Here is a 7,636-nt window from a genome sequence, read left to right as displayed (position 1 = left end):
GTTCTGTCGAAGGGTCATGAGGACTCGAAACGTCAACTCTTTTCTTCTCCGCCGATGCTGCCAGACCTGCTGAGTTTTTCCAGGTAATTCTGTTTTTGTTTTAGTTTCATATAGGTAGCTGCGAATCATACAAATCTGGACTGCCTGGATCAATAGAACATTCAGTTCTAGGGGGTTTTACATTTCAGCTAGATTCTGTCAAACCCAAAACTGGGTTACTTGTATAGGCCTCCACCTCAGCTGACCTCGGCAAACAGCAGGGGTCTGGGCAGTGGCCATACATCGACAAACTCGAGTTGGCAACAGAGTTTACTGATGACATTTTAAAATGAATGCGCTGGATATGGGATAGCTACTCTGATCACACGGAGTAGAGCTATGCAATTTATACACCTGTGCATTGAAGCTATCAGATGCACTGAGAACAATTTTTGAATCCTCTTTCTGCGTGTTCTGCTTTGAGGTTCAGCATGAAATTGACTCACAATTAATTTTGCTGTCACCGATCACCGTTGTCCTGAACAAAAACAGAATTACCTGGAAAAACTCAGCAGGTCTGGCAGCATCGGCGGAGAAGAAAAGAGTTGACGTTTCGAGTCCTCATGACTCGAAACGTCAACTCTTTTCTTCTCCGCCGATGCTGCCAGACCTGCTGAGTTTTTCCAGGTAATTCTGTTTTTGTTTTGGATTTCCAGCATCCGCAGTTTTTTTGTTTTTATTACCGTTGTCCTGAACCCTGGATTTACCTCATCCTGTCGTGTGACAAAGCACTATGTACCAACACTGCCTGAGAGCAAAGCTGCAATCCTGTTCGAGGCATTGAATTGGTGCTTGTGCTTATAGGGCAGCGCCATTTATGGTCGTGACCAGGAGGACCAGGGATGGTCCTCCAAAAGTTTGCCACTTCCTGATTCTCTCTACTTCGTGCGGTTACCGCTGGTGGGCGGTGTGATTCTGAGACTAAAAATTAGGAGGCTAAACGTTGTATTTGCATTCAATGAATGCTGGCTCAACTAATTACCGAGTATATTTCCAAAAGGAGAAATAAGACAACTTGTGTGTTGTTTCGAAAGGATTTGAAGTGAACAGCGTGCAAGTGGAGGGAGACGGGCACACAACACACGGGTTTTCGGGACTGTCCTGACTCAGGTAGGTTGGATTTTCAATGAAGTGTGCAACGAAAGTATGAAAAGTACAGATCGGTCTGGGCCACACATGCATTTTCACAAAACTTTCAACGTAACTCAGAATCTTTTAAAATGCACCTGTATTATGAATTAGTTTGTATGTATAAGTCTTTTGGAAAATAGCTATGATTAGTTTCGACAAATGTACTCAACTAACTTTGTTACTTCCTTGCTCAAATTGGCATGTAATGAAATCGATTTCATCTGGTATTTGGCTCCTATTCGACTGGATTAAAAATGACTGCCTTATTGCGCGTTTTTGCCTTCCAGAAAGTTTTATGAACTTGCATTGCTTTAGGGAAAACTTTTAAACTTGATAGGTGTTGAGGAAGTGTCTGGATATATATTTCACAACTAATTCGTGAACCTTCAGAAAGAGTGATGTAAGTCTTATTTTGTAGCATGAGTAATTAGCACGCCAGATAGTATTTTAGATTTCTAAACTAATATACCAAAATAATATCGATAACAGGAGCTTTAAGGAGCCACTGCACCCCCGTAAACTTCCTCCCACGATATGGTTGTAAGTATATGTTGTGTGGTAACATCACGACTTAATTGATCAAATGTGCTGTTTACAGTGCCAAGTTTAAGTTTTTTGTGTCAGCCCATCTGTTAAAGTACATATTTACCCTAATGACCAGTGAATGCCAAGAACCAAACTTACCCACACATTTCTCAAGTTAAAAGTAAAACACAGCGGGCACTGTACTGGAAATCTGATACGAAATGAGCAATGTTGGGAGCACACAGCAGGTCAGAGATCATCTGTGGAGCAGACAGGCAAAACAGTGTTTTGGGTGTGCACCCATCAGAAGCTTAGTAAAAAAAATCAATCAAGGAGGCAGGTCTTCACTGTGAGGACTGTCGAATGAGATGGTCACAAGAGTGTGTGATAAATGCCCTTCTTCCCTACATTGGCTTTTAAAGAATAGTGCATTTGTTTAATTAGGGCAAGTGATGTCATTAGGGTTCCAGCACACAGTGGTTACTGTAGCCAACCTTGTGAGAAAGCTGAACTATTACACGCTGTTGCTGAACCATAACTGGCTTTGTGAATGTCTGTCTGTGTTAATTCAGTTGTTGAGCTCACACTGCAGCTAATGTCTATTGTTTTGATGTTTCAAGGGGAACTTGATGCTGAGATATTTGAAATGATTCTGGACTTTGGTGATGTTGAAAGCAGAAGTTGAAACAAAACCATTCCATTTCAAAGAATTGTCCTCGAAATATTACATTTCTAATTCTAAAGTAAGCTTTTGACTTCAGGGGTTCCCTAGATACCCCATTCTGTCTAAAACAACAGCTGACAGACATATTACAGCCAACATATTCAATGCTTCTACTCAGAACTGCTTCTTTGTACAGAAGGCATAAAGCAATGTGGGTCACTGCTCCTGCACATCTGTAATTAATTTGTGGATGACTTTAGAGTATAAATTGATTTTCCCCACTAATTTTTGTCTACAAGAGTCAGTTTTATTTTATATATACACAATGTGCACAAATAAGCTGAGAAGACTGTTAAAAAACACATGGGATCCTTGACTATTAATAGAGGAACAGCGTATGAAAGAGAGGAAATTATGCTAAACCATTATAGAACTCCAGTTATGCTTCGTCCGGAGTATTGCTGTTCAAATCTGGGTACCACATTTCAGAAATAATGTCAAGACCGTGGAAAGAATGCAGAAGAGATTTGCTAGCATAGTACCAGGAACAAGGGACCTCACTTCTGTGGAGAAACTGGAGAAGCTGTGATTGTTCTCCTTAGATCAGACAAGGTTAAGGGGAGATTTCATAGAGATGTTTAAAAATCATGATTGGTTTTGAAGAGTAAATAAGGAGGAACTGTTTCCAGTGGCAGAAGAGTAGGTAAACAGAGCTTTAGTGTGATTAGAAAAAAGTTGCTATATAAGGAAACTTTTTTTTACCACTGAGTTATTGTGATCTGGCCTGAAAAATGGTGGCTCAGATTCATTAGAATATTCAAAAGAGAATTGGATTAACAATTGAAGGAAAATAATGACAGGCATATGGGGAAAGAACAGGAAGTAGAATTAATTGAGTATCTCTACCAAAGACCCAGCACAGGCCTGGTGTGACAAATGGCCTCCTGTGCTGTATAATTCTGTGATTCTATATTTTAACTACTCATTTGAGAAATCTGCCAAAACATAAGACAACCAATATGAAATGCATTCACTACTGTAATGCAGGTAAATGTGAGATGCAATGGCAACGAGATGAATAACCGCTGAAGCTGTTTTTGTGCTGATAATATTTGAGGCAAGAACGTTATGCAGGTCGAAGGTTTTTTGTCAGCTTGCTATCATTATTGATGACAAATCATGAGCAGGAAAACAATTACATTGCCCAACATAACTAAGCATGGTCTACTTAGGATGCATGCCTTTGTTATTAGGGTGAACCTAGGGTGAGAAGATTGAAAGGATTGGGCAGGCCAGGTAAAATTATTAGGTAATCTCACCAATATCATTTCACATCTCCTGTCAGAATCAATGTGGTTCCGTAGCTGATGTGTGGTCGTGAATTGGTTAGCTAGCACTCTGTCATACCACCTTATGAATGGAATTATGACCTGCCTTTTTCATTGCACGTACAACACAGACACAGGCCATTCACACCAATCAACCTATGCTGGGGTTTATACTCTACACAAGTCACCTCCCATTCCACCTGCCTCCCATCAGCCTTGTAGTGTATTGTTTTATTACTTTTCTTTTTGATACTTGTCTAGTTTCCCCGTGAAAGCACCTATGTTATTTGCCTCAATCGCTTAGACAAAAGCAAAATACTATAGACGCTTGAAACCTGAAATGAAAGCAAAAAATGCTGGAAACACTCAACAGGTAACGCAGTATCTGGAGAGAAACAGAAAATGATGGGTGGAATTTTATGCCCACCCCCACCGATGGGATTTTCCGGTCCCGCCAAAGTTAATGGCCCTATTAACGGCTCTCCACATTTTATGCCCCGCCCTTGCCACAATGGGGCTATAAAATTGCACTCATTGTTACAGGTCAATGACCCTTCCTCAGAAGTGAGGAAAGATAGAAATGTAATATGTTTTGAGCAAGGGGAAAGGCCTGTGATAGGGCAGGGTGCAAGAAAGATTAAATAACACAAAATTTCATGGTGCAAAAGCCAAAGGGAGTGGCAGTGGATGTAGTAAGGAAACAAAAGGTGCCTCTTGATGAGGTGAGAAGGCTGGATTTTTAAAAATTCATTCACGGGATGTGGGCTTCGCTGACTGGGCCAGCATTTATTGCCCATCCTTAGTTGCTCTTGAGAAGGTTGTGGTGAGCTGCCTTCTTGAACCGCTGCAGTCCATGTGGTATAGGTATACCCACCGAGCTTTTAGGAAGGGAGGTCCAGAATTTTGACAGTGAAGGAACGATGATATATTTCCAAGTCAGGATGGTGGATGGCTTGGAGAGGAACTTTTAGGTGGTGGTGTTCCCATCTATCTGCTGCCTTTGTCCTTCTGGACATTAACGGTCATGGGTTTGGAAGGTGCTGTCGAAGGAGCCTTGGTGAATTCTTGCAGTGCATCTTGTAGATGGTACACTACAGCTGCTATTGTGTGTTGGTGGTGGAGGGAGTGAATGTTTGTACATGTGGTGCCAATCAAGTGGGCTGCTTTGTCCTTGGCTTCTTCAGTGTTGTAGGAGCTACACTCATCCAGGCAAGTGGAGAGTGTTCCATTACACTCCTGACCTGTGCCTTGCGGATGGTGGACAGGCTTTGGGGAGTCAGGAGGTGAGTTATTCATCACACGATTCCTAGCCTCTGACCTGCTCTTGTAGCCACAGTATTCATATGGCTAGTCCAGTTCAGTTTCTGGTCAATAGTAACCCCCAGGATGTCGATAGTGGGGGATTCGGTGATGGTAATGCCATTGAACATCAAGGGGTGATGGTTGGATTCTCTCTTGTTTGGGATGGTCATTGCCTGACACTTCTGTAGCGTGAATGTTACTTGCCACTTGTCAGCTCAAGCCTGGATATTTCCAGGTCTTGCTGCATTTGGACATTGACTGCTTCAATATCTGAGGAGGTGCGTATGGTGTTGAACATTGTGCAATCATCAGCGAACATCCCCACTTCCGATCTTATGAAAGAAGGAAGATCATAGGTGAAGCAGCTGAAGATGGTTGGACTGAGGACTCAATCCTGAGGAACTCCTGCAGTGATGAGCTGAGATGACTGACCTCCAGCCACAACCATCTTACTTTGTCCTAGGTATGACTCCAAACAGTCGAATATTTTCCCCCTGATTCCCATTGACTCCAGCTTTGCTAGGCTCCTTGATGCCACACCCTGTCAACTGCTGCCTTCCCCCTTGAAGATTGAGAGGCGACCTTATTAAAACATGTAAGATTCTTAGTGAGCTTGACAGTATAGTTGCTGAGAAGTTGTTTCCCCTTGTGGGAGAGCCTCGGACCAGAGGGCATAATCTCAGAGTAAGGGGTTGCCCATTTAAGGCAGAGATGAGGATGAATTTCTTCTCAGAGGGTAGTCAATCTGTGGAATCACAGAGTGCTGTAGAAGCTGGGTCATTAAGTATATTCAAAGCTGAGATAGACAGATTTTTAATCAATAAAGGAATCAAGGGTTATGGGGAAAAGGCAGTAAAGTAGAGTTGAGGAGCAGACTCGATGGGCCAAATGGCCTACTTCTGCTCCTATGTCTTATGTCAAGGGCAGTCACTCTCGCCCAGCAGCCATCTGAATGCCATTTTTAACATTCTTTTGTAGGATGTGGGGGTTTTGTTTTTATTTATTGGATGTGGGCATTTATTGCCCATCTCTAATTGCCCTCATTCAGAGAGCATTTCTTTCATGGTCACCATCAGACTCTTAATTCCAGCATTTTATTTACCATCTGCCATGGTGAGATTCGAACCCGGGTCCCTGGAGCATTACCCTGGGTCTCTGGAATACCAGTCCAGCAACAATAACACCATGCCATTGCCTCCCCATGTCACTGGTAAGGCCAGCATTTTTATTGCCCATCCCTAGTTGCCCTTGAGAAGGTGGCGGTGAGCTGCCTTCTTGAACCACTGCAGTCCTTGTGCTGTAGGTATACCCACAGTGCTGTTAGGAAGGGAGGTCCAGAATTTTGACCCAGCAACAGTGAAAGAACAGCAATATATTTCCAAGTCAGGATGATTAGTGGCTTGGAGTGGAATTTCCAGGTGGTGGTGTTCCCATGCACCTGCTGCCCTTGTCCTTCTAGGTGCTAGTGGTCGTGCGTTTGGAAGATGCTGTCTAAGGATCCTTGGTGATTCGCTGCAGTGCATGCAGTGAAGGTATAAAGAAAGAAACAAGAAAAAAACGGAACCAGGAAATAAAAACTTATGATGGAAGCAGAGGCTGTGATCTAAAATGTTGAACTCAGTGTTAAATCCAGAAGACTGTCGAGTTCTGAGTTGAAAGATGAGGTGCTATTCTTTGAGCTTGAACTGAGTTTCAGCGAAGCAGTGTAACAGGTCAAGGACAGAAAAGTCAGAGTGAGAGCAAGGTGCAGAATTGAAATGACAAATGACAAGAAGCTCAGGATCATGCTTGTGGTCTGAATAAAGGTGTTCTGCAAAGCGCACCCTGTCTGTGTTTGACCTCCCCACTGCAGAGGAAACCACATTATGAGCAGTGAATACAGTATACAAAGTTGATTGAAGGACACGTAAAGCGCCGTTTCACTTGGAAAAAGTGTTGGGGTCCTTGACCTGTGAGAAGGGAAGAGATGAAAGGACAGGTGTTGCATCTCCTGTGCCTGCACAGAAAGGTGCCATCTGCCTTACAGCAATGACTGCATTTCATTTTGATTTATACGTGAAGTGTTTTGAGATGTTTGCAATGTCACGATGTGTTATATGAGTGCACATTTTTTTCCCTTTCTTACTGACTTATTTTAAACATTTTTTTCAATTGAAAGACTAAATAAAGCCACCAATTGTGCAAAATTATCAAGCTGAAGGAAGCTGCAGAAAGTAATCAAAAAGACTAATAGAATGTTGGCCTTTATCTCAAGAGGACAGAAATACGATGGAAAGGAAGTTCTGCTTTAGTTATATAAAGTCTTGGTGAGACCTATTCCATCTGGAGTACTGAGTTTTGTTCTGGGCACTGCATCTCATCATTGATTCACCAGAATGATCATAGGCCTTAAAGGCTTAAATTGAGGATAGATTGTATAACTTGGCTTGTATTCCCTTGTTTAAAAGGGTAAGGGGATGATGTAATTGAGGTCTTTCATTGATAAAAAGGATTCAGTATGGATAATAAACTATTTCTCCTGGTAGGTGAATCCAGAACAAGAGGACACAATCTTAGAATTAGAGCTGGCCATTAAATAGTAAAACAAAAACAGAATTACCTGGAAAAACTCAGCAGGTCTGGCAGCATTGGCGGAGAAGAAAAGAGT

At 42.3% G+C, this 7,636-nt stretch overlaps 1 protein-coding gene across 4 annotated transcripts in view; it reads left to right on the top strand.

Annotated features, from left to right (window-relative positions):
- The first annotated feature begins 834 nt into the window (after positions 1-834).
- Positions 835-7,636, top strand: part of arap2 (ArfGAP with RhoGAP domain, ankyrin repeat and PH domain 2) — a 461,240-nt gene continuing 454,438 nt past the window's right edge. For 3 of the 4 annotated variants that reach the window (XM_041205793.1, XM_041205626.1, XM_041205711.1), the window contains exon 1: positions 840-1,149. The gene's annotated coding sequence lies outside the window, so the exon portion shown is untranslated. Of the gene's footprint in view, positions 1,150-7,636 lie in introns of all 4 variants that reach the window. The other variant, XM_041205604.1, reaches the window with a different exon arrangement.

This window comes from Carcharodon carcharias, chromosome 1 (assembly GCF_017639515.1).
Source record: "Carcharodon carcharias isolate sCarCar2 chromosome 1, sCarCar2.pri, whole genome shotgun sequence".
NCBI lineage: Eukaryota > Metazoa > Chordata > Chondrichthyes > Lamniformes > Lamnidae > Carcharodon > Carcharodon carcharias.
This window is presented reverse-complemented; position numbering and strand designations above follow the sequence as displayed.